Source organism: Peromyscus leucopus, chromosome 13, assembly GCF_004664715.2.
Source record: "Peromyscus leucopus breed LL Stock chromosome 13, UCI_PerLeu_2.1, whole genome shotgun sequence".
Lineage (NCBI taxonomy): Eukaryota > Metazoa > Chordata > Mammalia > Rodentia > Cricetidae > Peromyscus > Peromyscus leucopus.
In genome coordinates, this window is record NC_051074.1 from 5747361 (window position 1) to 5763944 (window position 16584).

Consider the following 16584-nt stretch of genomic DNA (forward strand, 5'->3'; position numbering starts at 1 on the left):
TGCCCCTGGCACCGCTCCTGGCCTCCAGCCCGCACCTGTGGGTGGGGGCCCACTTGCCTCTGGCTTGAGCCTGCAGCCGCCTGGCTCTGTGCCCGTTGCGCAAGTAGCCTGGCATGGAACAGGGGCTTGTAAACATCTCTGAAAAGCCAGGAAACAGGTCTTTCAGCTTTGTGGGCCAGAAGGTCTCTGAAGCTGCCTCGTGGTTTAGCCCAGAAGCCCTAGAGGAGACATTAGCTGACACGTTGGCTTATTCAGTAAGACGTCAGAATAAGGACACGGAGATTTGAATTTCATGTAATGCCCACCCACCTCATGAGATGCTGGTCTTTCGATTTATTCCACTCCATCCCCCAACTATTTAAACACACAGAAACTCTGGTTTTGTGGGTCCTACAGAGGCAGATGACCACACTGGGTTCAGCCCACAGGCTAATCGCTTGCTTCTGGTGTAGGGCAAGGATTCACCTGTTTCTGTCTTGTGTGTTCACTCTGGAATCTCAGTACTTGCCCATGGGAGGGCTGGATGCGCAGGTATGAGACTTACTTGGATCCATAGCTGTCTGCTGGAGCGCTATCTCAGAGTGTTGAGACAGAGTACAGACTTTGGGGTATTGGCTGGAATAGAGAGCCCTGTGGGGCCTTTTCTGAAGACTTGTAATAGGTGAGGTGGGTGGGGATGTTCGCCATCTCAAGTCTGTCTCCCTCAGCAGCATCCAGAATAGCAAGGCCCTGAGACTCACTCTCCTTGTTTGGCAGATTAAAGTGTGAGATGTGGTGGATTATTTGATGGGCAGTTCTAACACAGAACCACAATTATGTTTCTTGCAGTTCTGGTACCTGGAGTCCAGCATGGGTGTGGAGTGGAGGCAGAGGAGGTTCCCTCAGGGGTCACTGTAGGGGGGCTGCCCCCTGGCCCCGCCCCAGCCCTGGTGGCTACTGGAGGCCTTTGGCCTTTGCAGGCATCACGTCTATCTGTTGTAATGGTCGCAGGGCCTCTCCATATTTTCCATTTTAGCAAATCACCTGGTTTTACTGGATTTGAGCCTTAATCTCGTTTTACCTCCTTAGAGATTCTCCCTCCAGATGAGGTCATGTTCTGAGATACTGCGGCCTATAAATTTGGTGGGGAGGTCATCTAAGAACGTTGGAAACAGGGACTTGCTAAGCGTCCTGGAATGGGGTGTGGACAGTCTGTCTCTCTGTAGTTTACTGTTTGAAATCGGTGGGATGGTGGACATGAGTCTTTACCCAGCTTTCTAGCACTCAGCTAGGGTCAAGCTGTAAGATTTCATGTCCTCCAGGACCATGAGAGATGACCAGGGTGGCCCAGACACCCTATTGTTCAGCAGCTTAAGGAAATACTGATCCTTTAAGACTGCTGAAAACAAGGTAATGTTGTCCTCTCCGCACTGGATTTATAGGGAGTTCCCCAGATTCTTCCCGAGGATGACAATGGTGTTTCTTGAGTCTACTGGAGATGTAGGATCTTCTGGATTTTATGATGACTCCATCCACTCAGTATGGTTATCCTTGAGTCATGACTACTGATGGGCCCTGGCTCCCTAGTCACACCTTCTCTTTCATTATGCAGAGACCTTGGGAGAGTTAGAGCAGGAAGATGGACAGGGGTCACCTGGTCCTGGCAGATTGGCGTCCAGCATAGCCACCTCTCCCCGCTTTCCTCAGCACCACAGTGGCGGATGGTTGGTGGAGTAGCTCTGAGTCAGCCTGGTTCTGCTGTGCTCACGGTCTTTCCCCTTGTGACGTGAGCTTCCGGATTGTGGAGTCCTGTAAGCACTCTGACAGTGTTCACCCAGTTCTGAGGACTTGTGTGACCTAAGAACAGGATGGCTGGCTGTTCTCCAGCAAGCCTGACGGCTGGATCGGGGTGCCTGCTCCGGGGCCTGCATGGCCCTTCCCGTGGGTCCCCGTTAGGATTGCGGTCTCTCTTGTTTATGAACACATCTTCTTACACTGTCCTTTGTGAGTGATGTTTTTCTGGTGCCGTCATGTCAAACACTGCCTGTGTGTTTACACGGCCCATCTGTTTCCGCGCATGGCATTTTTCTGGGGTGCTTTAGCTTTCCTCTGCTTCCTACCTTTTGGTACATCTGGGGTTTGTATTTCTGTTGAAGCCCTCATGGGTGAGGTCTGTGCTCTGAAATCTCAGCATGTGCCCTGGCTACATAGGGAGGGGTTGTATGTTACATAGATGTGGGTCAGGGACACAGATGCCAGTCCGTTAAGGTATGGGGCATGGATATGAGTCTGTATGCGTGAGCGCTGTTGCAGATGGAGTAGCTTTTGAAGTAGGAAGGAAGTAGGTGTCCAGAATGGACTCCTCTCTTCCTGCCCTGCCCAGGCCTGCATTCCTATAAATGCCCACAGCAGTACAACCACCTCAGGTCTTGAACGTTGGCCTGGGGTGGATGGCTCCAGGGACTCGAGCCTTTAGCCCCCCACTGTCAAGTCTACTCTTGCTGGTGGTCATTCTGTGGCTGTCTCACTGTGTCACCAAGATGCCCCCTCCTCTCCACTCTGTCAGGAGGGACCACACTGCTCCATTGGGTTGGAATCTGCCTGGGTTTGACTGCTGATAATAGCCAGTGGCTAGAGCAGAAGCAAGGGCAGGCTAGCCCAGAGGCAGGCTAGAGGCTAGCCCAGAGGGGGCTGCTGTGATCTTCCAGCAAGGCAACTCTGGGAGGCCCACAGTGAAGGATCTGCAGTCTAAGTGTCTGTCTCCCCATCTCACCCCTGCAAAGACGCTGACAACAGAGCCCACCCTCAGAATCTTCTCACACAGCGCTTTCTGTCTTGCAGGGCATCCCTCTTCTCGGGAATGGAAGGTCAGGTCTCGGAGTTCTTCCTCTGACATCAGGAGGCCAACATCCCCCAGCAGGTAAGCAGGCCCTGGATGAAGTTGCTACCTTTCCCCCACTGCCCAGCAGCAGCATTTGGTGCCCGAGATGCCCAGACCAGTGAGTGTATGTCGGGTAGAGAGGCAGGAAGGCTCCCGGCACACAAAGCCTCACCAGAGCAAGGAGCAATAACTTCCAGAAGTTACCGTCAGCTCACAGCGTGGCCAGCTGGGAAAGGTCAGGTGTCTGAAGCTGGCATCTGTGTGTTTCCAGGATGGCCACGTTCCCGTTTACTTTCTGTGAATTCCCATTCATGTCCTGTGGACGGACCAGTGGAGCAGCTTTTTCCCTGGTGACAGACAGCAGAGGGCAGGGCCGGTCGCCTGTCCTGCCTTTGCACAAAGGGGCTGTTATTCTGACAGGAGTTTCCTAAGCCCAGGGTGAGCAGTTGATTCCACTGGCCCTCAGGTTATAGATCACCCCTCCACCCCCTTTCCAGGAGTATCAGGAGGAAGAGGATTAGTGGGTGCTTGGATTAGTTCCTGTTTGTTGGGATCTTTCCCTTCTGGCTCTCAGTAGGACCGCTGCCCCCAGTAGTGTCGGGAGGGGGGGATTTCCATAGGATACGGAGGTACCTTGTGTCTTTCCTTGCCCGGTGGGGAACATTGGCTACCACTGAGCACAAGACTGCTGCCCTGAAGACTGAAAAGGGAGCTTCAGGAACAGCTGCTGGGTCATGTCATCTTCCATTCGGGAGCATGTATGGGTTTAAATAAAGCCTCCCGCTGACCACAGGGCTTGGTCGGGGGCTCTCTTTAAATCCACAGTGCCCTCTGTGATGGAGCCAAGTAAGCTGCTGGGTTTTTTCTGGGTCTCTCCCTGTCATTTTTGTCTTATCTCTGTTCAAGTCCGCAAGTGCACTAGAGCAAGGAGAATGCCTGGGCGTCCCGGGATACCACAAAGTATGCAGGCGCCGCCAGTCCCGGGGTCAGTGTTCAGGCTCCTGAGGCCTGAGGTTTTAATGCCCAGGAAGTGGCCGGCAGCAAGACTTTTCCTTATAAGTGCAGCTCCTTGCCCTGTAGGCGTTGATCTGTTTGGGTTGTGGAAACAAGCTGAGAGCCATCCACATTCCTCACGTTCTTTTGGCCTGGCATTGGCCAGAGGGGGGCCAGGGCTTGAAATTACTATCGGTGGCTGCCCTGTGATTCTCTGTGGATGAACCTTGGGGATTCCAGAGGGTTGTGCAGCAGGAAATGGGGGAGGGGGCTGCTTCTCTTCTCCTCCTCCACCTCAGACTGACTGGTCTTGGCTATAGGGAAGAGCTTGGCTGAGCAGGCCCCGTCCTGATCTGTGTTAGAGGAGACTCAAGAGACTACTCTTTGGCCGCCGTGTGAGAGGCCGACACCATAGCACCCAGCTCTGCCCTGGGTGGCATTTGTATGGTTTGCTTTTTCTGGCACTCTGCCAGATTCCCTGGGCCAGCGAGATGTCAGGGAAGAGGGAATTGGAGGAGCAGTGCCCTAGAGTGGCTTTGCCATCTCAAATGAGCCACAGGGACTTGGTGTCTCCCACCTGGGAACTCAGTGAGGTGAGGCGGGCTCTCTTTGCTCACCCTGAGGCCATACATCTTTGGGTGAAGTTCAGGGACTAGATGCCAGTTGTCACATCACTCAAAGAGCCCAGCACCTGGTGGCTGTGATACCTTGGGGTCAGTTCCTGTGATTTTTTTTTTTTCCAGGAAAACAAATGTCCCACGTCCTTGGTCTTTAAATTCACAACTTGATCAGCCCGGAGGTCGCTGTGATAGAGAGCTTCCCAGGATTTCTATGTCCAGAGCTCTGCTGGTGGCCATTTCTGTGGTTTGCTTGGAGCACCTGAAATATAGTTTCAAAAGCTTAGCCTGGAAATATTATGCCCTATTCCCATGCATGTTGCTATTCAAAGTGATGCACCGTGTGAGGGCGTGCAGGGGTCTGGTCATCTTTGAGACCAGTGTGACTGGCCCGTGTACCTGTGATACAGTGTAGGGGTCTTGCTTGATAAGTGCTCTACCAGTTAAAGAATTAAAAGGCAGGAAAAGTCTTGAGCATCACAAGTTGCATGGAAGAAATCTCAAGCACCAAAAACAGGAGCAGACAGAATCAACAGAAAGGCGTTTGTTGAGGGTTTGAACACGCCCAGACGCACAGGGAAAAGGGCCCTCTGCAAAGCATAGGCCAAGGTGGGTCTTTTTAGGGCTGGGTTTTTGTTGTTGTTGTTGTTGTTTTTGTTTTTTAGTCTCTGAATTTTTTTCTCCTCTGATTTCGAGTTAGTCAGTTTGAAGAAAGCTAGCATGGTTTATAGGCCCACAGCTGTTGTGTAGCATGTCCTGATCCAGCCCTGGACTTGTTGAGCCAGACCGTCAGCAGGGGGCCCAGGGAGACAAAAGCCCGCCAGGCCTTTGTTTTAAGCTGCCAGGCCCTTGTCTCAAGTCAGGAGGGGTAGGAAGAAGCCAGAGATTCACCACCTTTCTTACCTACCATGGTCCCTCCCCCGTCTGTCCACAGGGCGTCTGTTGAACTCCTAGTCTCTCACCTAAGACAGTTAAGAGTGCAGCCCAGCAGCTAAGTAGGGAGCCCGAGGTCACGGCGAGCCTGAGCTCTTTGTCCTGAGTGTTCTGCCCCCAGGCTCCAAGCCTGAGAGGGCTCCAGCACACAGCAGTGTCCACGATCACCAACTGTTCTCAACGTTGTCTTAGGCCCCGGGAGCACTCTGTAGCCTCTGAGAGGACCTCATTCAGATTTAGCCCAGAGGCTTATTATAGGATAGCAAAGCCAAGGCCTAGAATTCCACCAGGTTTGTGTGCCCTCTGATCCACCTCCTGCTGACTCATTCCTTAGCTGGTACCTGGGAGGGCACATGAGCCAATGGGCATGTGCCATATCCCCGATCCCTTCACTGACCTCTAGGGAGAACCACAAACATGAGCCGCAAAGTAGAAATTAATGGGCAGACTTCATGTTAGGGTGATAAGTTTCTTTCAAAATCAAATATACAATTAACAAATTAAATGGTCTAAAAGGAGGGTTCTATCAATCTGTGGTGGTGAGGCATTTTCTTTAGGGGGCCAGGTGAAGCCATTCTGTGCAGCTTCCACCTGCCTGGGTACTGTAGAATGTCACTAACACATTTAGACTTAGATCTCGAATACCCCTGAGAGGCCACCATCCTGGGGTGCCACTGGAAGGCGACAGAACTGTTAGGAGGCTTTAGGGGAGGAAGTTAGGGGCCCACTATTGAGCGGTGAATTAGGATCAAGTCACATACAGGACCGCAGACACTGGCTTGCAGACTGAGTCATGGTAACTGATGCCCACAGCCTGACTAGCCTGGAACCCCTGCTGGCTAGGAGACATTCAAGTGCTGAGTCTCTCCCTGGGTGCCTGTGGGCCTGCCTGTCTGGGGTCAAGTGTTATCTCATAGTTTCTGGCCAGTGATTAAGGAGGCTGGCTCATGGCCCACAGTGGCTACAAGAGGCTGTTCTTGGCATCTTCCAAAACCTCTGCCTTGAAATAGCCATGAAGTCTGTGCATCTTCATTCAAGAAAGGGCTTCAGCCGAAGGTGGGCAAGTTCAGCAGCAGTGAAGGGGACCTGGGGAGCCAGGACAGAGAAAGGAGCCTGAACCTGCTCATGGTTTTTAAGTGGCCTCTTTATCTTCCCTCAAGCGGGTGTGGCCCTGGGGACAGGTAAGACATCCTCATCATACTTGAGGCTTTGTGGGGGCCGGGGCAGGTTGTAAATGAAGAAAAATTCCAGCGTTGTTTATATTGAGGGCTTCAGAATGCCTTAATGAAATACACTTGGAATTGGAAGACCCTTCCTGTCCAATCAGAAGCTCACTCACTCCCCAGCCCCGTGCCTAGAGTCCCCTCAAGCAGACTGACATTTAGGAAAAGCACATGGACAGTATGCACAGCTCCCCTGGTAGTCACAGGGATGGGGAATGAGACTCAGGACCCCCTCAGGCTATCCAGTCCCGTACCTCAGTACCATATTTACTATATAACCTACCCACGTCTGCCTACGTACTCCACAGCAGCCGTGCGTGGCTGATGCAGGCTGATGCCGTCTGGTTTACACAGTGTATTCTCGAGGGAGCAACAGTGAAGACAAGCTCTGTACGTGTTTGGTGCAGACATGATTTTAAAAAGGATTTATTTTACTTTGAATTATAGGTGTGTGTAGGTAGATACAAATGTGAGTGCAGGTGCCTTTGGAATCCAGAAGAGGATGCTGGCTGGGTTCCCCTGGAGCTGCAGCTGTAAGGGGTTATGAGCCATCTGGCCTGTGTGTTGGGAACTGAACTCAGGTCTTACGGGCTCCTAACCACTCTCTAGCCCCTGACATACTTTTAAAATACTTCATTTGTTCTTTGAGAACTGTGTGTGTGTGTATAGTGTATTTTGATCACATCTACTCCTAACAGGTCCCCTTGGACCACCAACACCACATCCTCTTTCCAACGTCAAGTCCTCTTCTTTTTTTTATAATCAACTGAGCCCAGTTAGTGCTGCCCTATATGCACGTGAGTGTGAGGCCAGCCCCTGGGGCACGTCCGGCCTGTCAGTAGAGGTAACCGTAACTTCTGTGAACCCCTGGGTGCACTGAGTGATGCCCGGAAAGCAGCGTTTCGCGGTACCCCACTCCATTCCCCTCCTCATACATTCTTTCTGTCCCTCTCTTCGGTGCTTTTCCCGGACCCTGGACAAGACTGATCGAAGTGGGTGTGTCTCATAGCCAGTTACTCTCAGCACATTGACCAGTTATGAGTCTCTGAATTGACCTCTGCCCCAGACATTATTTTTTGTCTAAATATTTTTATCTGTGGTTGTTTGGATTCATGGATGCGGGAGCTCTGGTAAGAAAGACAGACTGTATTTATTTGCTTAGATAGGGCCTCACATAGTTCAAGTTAGCTCTGAACTAGCTGTGTAGCCAAGGATGACTTTGAACTCCCCATTCTCCTGCCTCCACCCCCAGCATGCTGTGTTGATAGTCATGCGGGCCACCACGACTGGTTTGTGCAGAACTGGGGGTCTGTGATTGAACCCAGGGCTTTCTGCATGCAAGACAAACACTCCACCTGCTGAGCTCATACTCAGCCCTGTGTCTCATTCGTGAGCTCTTAAAATTATTGATGTGAAGAGTTTATAATTGATCTTCTCAAAGCTGGGTGTGATGGCACGTACCTATGCTCTCAGCACTTAGTAGACTGAGGCAGGAGGATCACTACAAATTCAGGCCAGGTACGGTTACATAGTAAGACTCTGTCTCAAAAACAGAACAAAACAAACTATCCTCTAAGCACAGGCATTTTTTGGTTCTAGCCACAATAGCATTTGCATAAATTAGTATGGATTTACGTAGATTAATCTAGCATTTGCATAGACTAGTTTCCATGCACATTTGTTTCCCCATCAGTAAACATGAAACCAGGGTCTCGGAAGATTCTCAAGGACTTCAGGGGGATTGAATGTGTGCTCGGACTTGATGGAGAAGAAAGGGACTAGGCAATTGGTAAGATCCAGTCTTAACATAGCAGGTCCTGGGCACCAGACCTTGAGAAGGGAGTTTGCCCTTCAGGAATTGCAGAATCCTATGTCCACCCTTGCCTGTGCATCCTGCCTGTCCCCACGTCTCTCTTTTCACTCAAGGAACGCCTGACCCAGGGATGGATGGCTGCCAGCCCTTGCACAGCAATTCTTTGTGGGACGTGGCCCTGGCCACTGGGGATTTCCCGGTTCCCTGAGGAAGCTGCAGAGGCTTATAAGTAAGGGACAAACTTGGACCGTCTGCCCCTGCGGGGTAGTCTGCTGTGCTGGTGTGCGGTACCCGGGTGTGACTGCCATGTTCCCTTGGGCAGAGGCAGGTCGTGGAGCCCGGCGTGAGATGTGCTGCGAAGGCCACAGAGCCACACTGCCCTTGGCAGTGGAAGGAGCAGAGATTTGGAGATTGGTGGCTTGTCCACAGTCTCACTGCGGGGTCACCTCTCCTGTCCCTGTCCAGTGTTGCCAGCAGCCCTGGATTGTACACTCAGTGAACACACCTTGGGTCTGTTCCTTCTCCCTTGACATTGCCCACACTCTGTCCACGCAGAGAACATGCGGTGTGCCCTGGGCTCAGGACCCCCTAGGGTGGTTCACAGAGGGGTCGAAACATTGCTGTTCCTGCACACCTTCACAGGTACAGTGATTTCCTACACACCTTTACAAGATTCTTTAAAAAAAAACAGTTTAAACTTGTATTTTAGTGTGTGTGTGTGGCTGTTTTGCCTGCATGTGCGTCTGCACAGCTTGTAAGTGCAGAACCCCGTGGCCAGATGAGGATGTCAAACAGATCTCCTTGGACTGGAGGCGTTACAGATGGTCGTGAGCTGCCGTGTGGTGCTGGAAACTAAACCTGGGTCCTCTGGAAGAGCAGCCAGTGCTCTTAGCTACTGAGCCATCTCTCTGGCCCCCTTTACCAGATTCTTGAAGGATTGGCTGTAAAAGTAGCTACAAGCCTGGTCTCGGAAGGAGGCCTCCCAGGCAGGACTATGGAACTTAGCTGAGCATGATCCAGGCCCCTCGAAGGGATTGCATGTCTCCCAGAAGCCACCGACAGAACCCCTCATTAAGCTTGTGTCCTTGGTAGATTTTATGTCTTTGGCATTTTAAAGCGCACATGTTAATTTGCTCACTTTTGGAACCACCTGCCTTGTAGATCCCTGTGGAGAGCTGTTGAACTTGGTTGTACTCGAATGTGGAGGTGCTTGCCAGTGATGAATGCAGACCCAGGGAGCAGGACCGGGAGCCGCTGCTTACTAGAAGGTGGCTCCTGGACAGGTGACAGGCAGAGGTTCCTCTGAGCTGACTGAGCTCTTAGTGCTGAGGTGGTGGGGTGTCATTTGAGGAGTTGTGAGGAGACTTGCCAAGGAGGTGAGGTTTAAGTGATGCCCTCTACAGACTTGACAGGCGGAACATGAAAGGCCAGCCTGGGTTTTGTTCAGGGTTGGGAAACTCCTCTGCCGCTGGTTTATGATTAAGCTTGCCACTGTGCTTTCCAATAGATTGTCTCCCTTGGTCTTCTCCAGGCCGGGTGGCTTGGATCTAGCATTCATTCATTATTTGGCATAGGAGGAACTTGTTCCTTCGGGTTTGAACAGCAAGCAGTTAAACCAAGGTCAGCAACTGGGAGAGATCCATCCAGACTGAGTTATCAGAGCTCAGCACCGTTACCCAGGATCCCCCAAATAGCCATGAGCTCAGATGTTACAAAGCCAGAGAAGGTTCTAGAATGGCCCAGCACAGGAAGAAATTGCCTGCCGATAGCAGAATGCAGCGAGGGTGTGCACGAGCTCCTGACTGTGGTGGGATGCTGAGCATCTCACTCCTGCATGTCTTTGATCCTTGATCTCAGAAGCTTGGCATCCTCTGCAGGGCAGGCTGCATACAAGTCACTGTGGAGTCCTTGACCCAACCTAGGCGCTAAGTTTCGGTGGATTGTTTAACTTGGCCTTACTCCAGATAACACCTGGAAATTCTTTGGGTGCTACATAAGAGTGGGCTTCAAATTGAGCACCCCAAGGGTCTTTTGAACACCCACCTCCCTCTGGACAGCCCAGGGCTGCCCCGTGGGCTTGCTCTATCCTCAGTAGTGGTCCAGGAAGCACCCAGGGGCCAAGGATAGCTGACTAGCCTAACTGTGCTCTGGCTGGGACCTTCAGAGCCTGGCATTCTACAGGCTCAGGCCACAGAGGTCAGAGTATTACCTGATGGACGGGGCAGAATCTCCACTGAGCAGCTGGGTGTGTGGTACATGCCGTCTTTATCTGCTGAGAAAGACCCCTCCCCTCCAACCCCACTTCCCACGACTATTTTATGAGGATCTTTCTCCTACCCCCGAGTGGTTCTGGGGGTGAGGCCTAGGTCTGAATTCAGATCTTGGCCTCCGACACTGAGTGGTCCCACTGACTTGCTCTGCCTTTGTTTGCTCCTCTCGGACAGGAGCGAGAAGCTCAGCTCAGAGCCCAGGTGAGATGAACCTCGCGTAAAAAGACATTGAACCCACAGTGGGGTAACAAGACGCCAGAGGCTGCCACTCTTAAATGTCTGTATCCAGGTGGCTCTGGGCCAGATTCCGGTCCTTCTCTTAGCTGGGTCAGGGTTTGCTCAGCCTTGGAATTGGTTGTATAGGATCCTGGAAAGCAAGTGCAGAAACTGCGGCAATCTGCCTCTCTTCATAGTGTGTTGTTCCGCGGAACCACTAGACCCTGTGGCTCCTGGTCAGTGTCTCTCACCAGTTGCTGCTTGCTGGCGACACCCTAGGGACACTTGCCTTGACCTCCCGCATCCAGCATTTTCTCTTTGTAGGACCTGTTAGGATTCTGCCACTCCAGCTGTAGCTGAGCAGGGGATCTTATGTCTCACGTCATCAGAGCGCTGCGTGATTGCGCAGTTGTGTGCGGCACGGTCACGCAATCAGTGCATGTGTGGCGTAGCTCCGTAAGCCCACCTGCGCATGTGCGGGGGAATCCTTAAAAAGCCGGACACAGACCCCTCCCTCCTCTTCTGCTCGTCCTCCTCCCCTCCCCCACCACTCTCTCTCCCCTGCACGCGTCTCTGCCCAGGCCTGGCCATGCTCTCTTCTGTCCCCGTCCCCCCCCCCAATAAAGCTCTGTTACTGGGTTTTGTCGTGCCTTGTGCCTAGTGACCTTTCCTGAGTTAAAAACCAACAGGGCCCACCTCTGTATCTGGCCACAGGTTTTCTTTCTGCCCATGGGTGCCTCAAATCCTGATCTCTCACGGCACACGCTTCTCAGTCCCGGCGACTTTTCAGACCGTTCTTCGTGTGTGTGCCTCGTGGACAGACAGTCGCTAACCCATCACCGTCCTGGTGGCACTGCACCTCCTGAGAGTCACAGAGTCGCCCCTGCCTCAGTTTCCCCCCCACGCGTTTTCCATGCGCTCCTGAAGGGGGTGCGGTAGGCGCTCGCACTCTTCAGGCTCCTGCTTGGTCTGCTGAGCCCCATATCATCACGTTTGTGTTAGGACTTCTCGGCTCCGTCATGTGTTTATGGTACTCACCCCCTTGTAAGCTGCTAAAGGTGTATAGCTTTAGAACGGTTCGCTCCTGTTTTCAGCCCACACTGGGTGTTTCAGGACGGCCTAGGTCCAGGGACGTGTGAGAATATGTTCTGCCACAGCCTGCAACTTTGGGTGAGTGGATTCTTCCACTTAGCCTGACTTTTCGGGATTCCGTTATATTGTGGTGTGCGTGAACGCTCCATTTCTTTCCGCGGCTGCGTGATAGAGTTGTTGGTCTGTTCGTTCTGCCGTGGTCAGCGGGTCGTTTTCAGCTAATGGCAGTGGCGAATGATGTGGAATATGTTGTTTTCATTTTCTTTTTGAAGAGCTGACTTTCACGTCCAACTTCTCTCAGATCCTTAGCCATTGACCCTTGTGTCCTCCCCCTCCCCCAGGCCTGACCCTAGTCTGTCCTGAATCCCCGGGTCCTAAGGCTTGGTCTGCTGGTCCAGCTGTCCTGTGACCCACGTGGGTCAGTCACACATCCTTCACCGTTGTCCTCAGTGTACTGTGTGCGTCACAGTAGTGTCCAGCCATCTCCTACTGAGCCTCGGGGGTGTCAGGACAACCCGAGACCAGGTGTGCCATCAAGGTGAATCACACAGGAAGCTGCGAGGAAAACTTCCTGGACATCCTTTGAGCTGTGACATCTGAGTCTGCCCTGATCCAGCTGTGGGCCCATTTGAGAAGACTTCCCAGGCTCCTCAGTGGGTAGAGGGAGGAAGGGATGAAGGAATCATGATGGCCTCCCTTCAGGCACACCAGGGGCTACCCAGGTTTCTCTCCTGGGGGTCCCTGTCTCCTGTAGCTAATTCCCCTTCTCCCTGTCCCTTCCGTGGTCCCCCTCCCACAGCTCCTTCCACCCCACCCACAGCTTGTTGTAAATCATTCCTTTCCTGTCGGACCTCGATGATGGCTGTTCTTATCCTTCCTGGATAAAGTCCCCCAAGGTGGCGCTGAGAGTCTGTCTGCCACCCTGGGCTCCTCAGCAGGCCAGGCCAGCCTTCTGCCTAAGTGTTGAGGCTTCAGAGGTTGACACACACTTTCTCGCAGAGAGGAAGAAGAGAGGGTGAGGGTGTTAGGAGGGGAAAGATGAGCCCATCTCTGGCACCAGTCGGCATGGGACATCTAGGACCTCCCGACAGGGTCCTCTCATGCAGACATCCCACTTCTTCGCAGCGTCTGTTGCCGGAATCCCACTGTCTGTCCACCCTGTGCTCCTGGCCGTAGAGGCGCCTCCGGTGACGGAGAAGCAGACTCTAGCCTTTGCAGCTGTTTAGCTCTGGACTCCCGGCTCCATGGCTAATCTGGCTGCAGCCACCTGTCCTGGCCCTGGGCTAGGCCGGCTGGTGCGTAGGAAAGCCGAATGTGGTGCTGTGTCTGTGCCCAGAGCACGTGCTGGCCCCAGCCTATCCTGTTTATATGTATGGTGCAAAAGAGAAAAAGGACACCGGAAACAGATAGGTGGGGAGCCGCCTGGTGTCCTGCCTGACCTCCAGGGCATGCGCCTGTGTTCAGGAAACCTTAGGGCTGCTTGCTTCCCAGCTGTGATCCAGCCCCCAGTGAGGAGACAGGCTGGACCAGGATGGACATGGGTTTGGAACTCTTGAAGGCAGGCAGGAGAGGGAAGTCACCAAACACAGATGAGGGGTCCCCAGGAAGGGTCCTAGGGAGACACTTGTGAGATGAACTCTCAAAACAACAGCGAGAGGGAGCAGAGAGGGAGGCCACTGTATGGCTTGGAGATCATGTAGGCCCCAGGAAGCGCACCGGGAAGATGTCCTTGAACCTCCAAATGTCCGCTGACTCTCCTCTCCAGTCTCATGAGGCCTGAGGTGGACACTTGGTTCAGAAAGGCAGGAAAGAGGATGTTTGTGAGCCTGGAGGAAGGAGATTTCCAGTCAGTGTGCTAGACTGCAGGGCCATGCCGGCCAGCCCAGCCGGTGAGAGGGAGGCCCGCAGGAGCTGGCAAGCTTCCAGCTACCCCGAGGGCCCAAGGGGAGGGTCCAAAGGACCTGAGAGACCACAAGATCCTAAAGCAAAGGACCGAGGAGCAGCCGCCAGGGGTGGAGCCACTTCTGAGTGTTGCTCCTTTGGGGACTGCATGTCTGCTGGACCCATTGCCGCCCCTGTTGTGGATATCCCTGTTCCTCAGGCACTTTAAAGCTATAAAGAAGCTGCCCTGTGCCCTCTGGCTCTGGGTCACCCTGGCCCTAGTCCCGGGAACCTCTCCCCTTGTTCCTTTCCATAAGAGTTCTAAGAAAACAAGTCAGGATTCCCAGAAGGCCCCGGGCCTGGCTGGGCCCATTGTCCCGGGAAAACCTGTCGGATAGGTTGCCCATTGCTCACCTCTGCTGGTTTCCAGCCGATGGCAGAGGTTCCCCTGAAAAGCAGGCAGTTTCCCACAGGGATCACTTTGTGCCTTGACTCTAAGGAGAGAAGATAAGGCAGGAAGGTATCTGTCTGTTTACCAAGTGTCTTGTTAGTGCCCCTGTACCAACACAGCCCTGGGGTCCCAGTCCTGGTCGCAACAAAGCCCTTCACCCAGTGAGGTAGGGGCCGTTGGATGGAGCAGCTTGAATTTATCCTCCAGGACTGGAAGCCATCCGATTTGCATGAGATTTTCGTTCCCATAGCTCAGAGCTCAAGTCTTCACAACTGACCTTTTGCTGCGTTTGTTTAAATAGCAGCGGTTCCGGTTCCTTTACCATCTCTAGAGTGTTTTAAGACCTGAGCCTGCTTGTGGGAGAGGGGAGGGGACAGACGGACGGACGGACCCGTAGAGAATTGCCTGGACCTTCAACCACAATGGCCCTTCAGCCACATGACATGGAATGCTCCTGCAGGCTGCCCTTTCTGTGGAGGCAGCCACCAGGCCAGGCTCCCTGCTTGCTATTGCTCAGCATGGCCTGCTGCTGTGTGAATGGGATGGGGGACCGGGGTCCCAGTAGTGGGTCCTGCAGTGCCTTGTCCATGCCTCATTGAGGCTGCCAGACCTTGGCCAGGTGGCCTGGCTCTTCTGCACCTCCATTTCCTCATCTGTGGATGCGGAGTGAGTCTGTGGCTTAGGGTGGCTGTGGTGTTTATGCAAATTAGCACGCAGCAGCAGGTCGGGGAGAGTCCAATGCACACCCACCCTGCAGGTGGTTGCTCCAGCAGTTAGTTGTAGTTGGAGTGCGGATCAGTTGTAGGATGCTTGAGCTAGTAGTAAATGCAAGGTGCTAGGTTCCATCTCTAGTTCTGGAAAAAAAAAAATTACTCTCCTGTTTTATTCTAGTCTGTAGATCCAGTTGACCTCAGAGTAAATATTCTGGGAAAAAAATTATACTGTGCTGAGTTTTAGCCTGGTCATTATTCCCTGAATAATATAACATAACAACATTTAAAGGGTACTAGAAGGTATGTATAGCTTGTATGTAAACATTATGTTCTTTTTTATACTCTTTTATAGAGGGGCCTTGAGTGTCTGACAGGTCCTGGGACCGGTACCCTAGGATGCCAAGGGAAGACTTAAGCCACGGCAGAAATGCATTCTCTCATCATCTAGTGCCTAGACATTTACACCAGAGGTGTTGACAGGGTCCCCCTCCCTCTCAGGAATCCTGGGGAGCCTCTGTACCTCTGCCTCTTCCTGGCTTCTGGTGGCGGCAGGTGATGGCCCCCAGTGGCCTCCAGGTCTTGTGGCTGCATCCCTCCAATTCCTGTCTCCACCCTCACATTGCGATCCCCTTTCTCTCTCTCTGCATCTCAGCCTCTTTTCCTTAAAGGGGTGTCCATGAGTGGATGGAGGTTCCACCCTGACTCAGTATGCACTTGCCTGAATTTGACCAAGACGTGATTCCAAGTAGGTTCACATGCACAGCCCACAGAGGAGGGCTTGGACCTGTTGGTGAGAGGCACAGAGCAGCTTCTGAGCGTGACCCTGCTCCTTGGTATCACCTGTATTGTGGCTTCCACCAAGAGGGGAGAAGTCACAGCTTTGCTTTTCTCTGTGTGTCTGGTGGATGCCCAGCCCAACTGCTGTGACTTCAGTGAGCCCCCGACAGCCTTTGTGTCTTTAGACCTGGAGCTGTACCACACAGGAGCCGGTCAGCTGGGCACACAGCTGGGCACTCCTGATCTGAGGAAGTGTTAGGATCACCCACGGCGCCAGACTTGCATGTGCTGTTGGCTGGCAGATTACGCTGAGTCCCAGGTGCTGTGGTGGATGCTGGAGACGGGAGAGCAGACATATCCTGCTGTGGCCAGAGAGACCTGGAGTGAAATCAGCAGGTCCAATGGGCTTCACAGCAGAGCACAGGGCCCTGGGGCAGGTGACCACAGCCTCAGCGTCAACCCAGAGCAGCTTGAAAGATGTTCCGTGCACCCTGGCACTTTCCTCTCCGCTGCGGTGAGAGTGTCACGGGGTGCTGACGGCTGCTCGGAGCTCTCTGGGGACAGCCGGCCAGGAGGAGGTATGAATGGCCCTGGACCTTCTCGGACAGGTTCCCAGGGTTCCTCTTATATTCAGCGGTGGTCAGCGGTAGACAGTCCTGCTGAACAGACTCTGCGTGCACGGTGGAGAACACCGGGGAGAACTAGCTCTGTTCTGCCAAGTGCTGTGAGGGGGAGCAGAGCCAGT

At 53.1% G+C, this 16584-nt stretch overlaps 1 protein-coding gene across 1 annotated transcript in view; it reads left to right on the plus strand.

Annotated features, from left to right (window-relative positions):
• Nucleotides 1-16584, plus strand: part of Sh3bp4 (SH3 domain binding protein 4) — an 80641-nt gene that overhangs the window by 29338 nt on the left and 34719 nt on the right. Inside the window, exon 2 of the mRNA XM_028876306.2 lies at nt 2821-2899. The gene's annotated coding sequence lies outside the window, so the exon portion shown is untranslated. The remainder of the gene's footprint in view (nt 1-2820; nt 2900-16584) is intronic.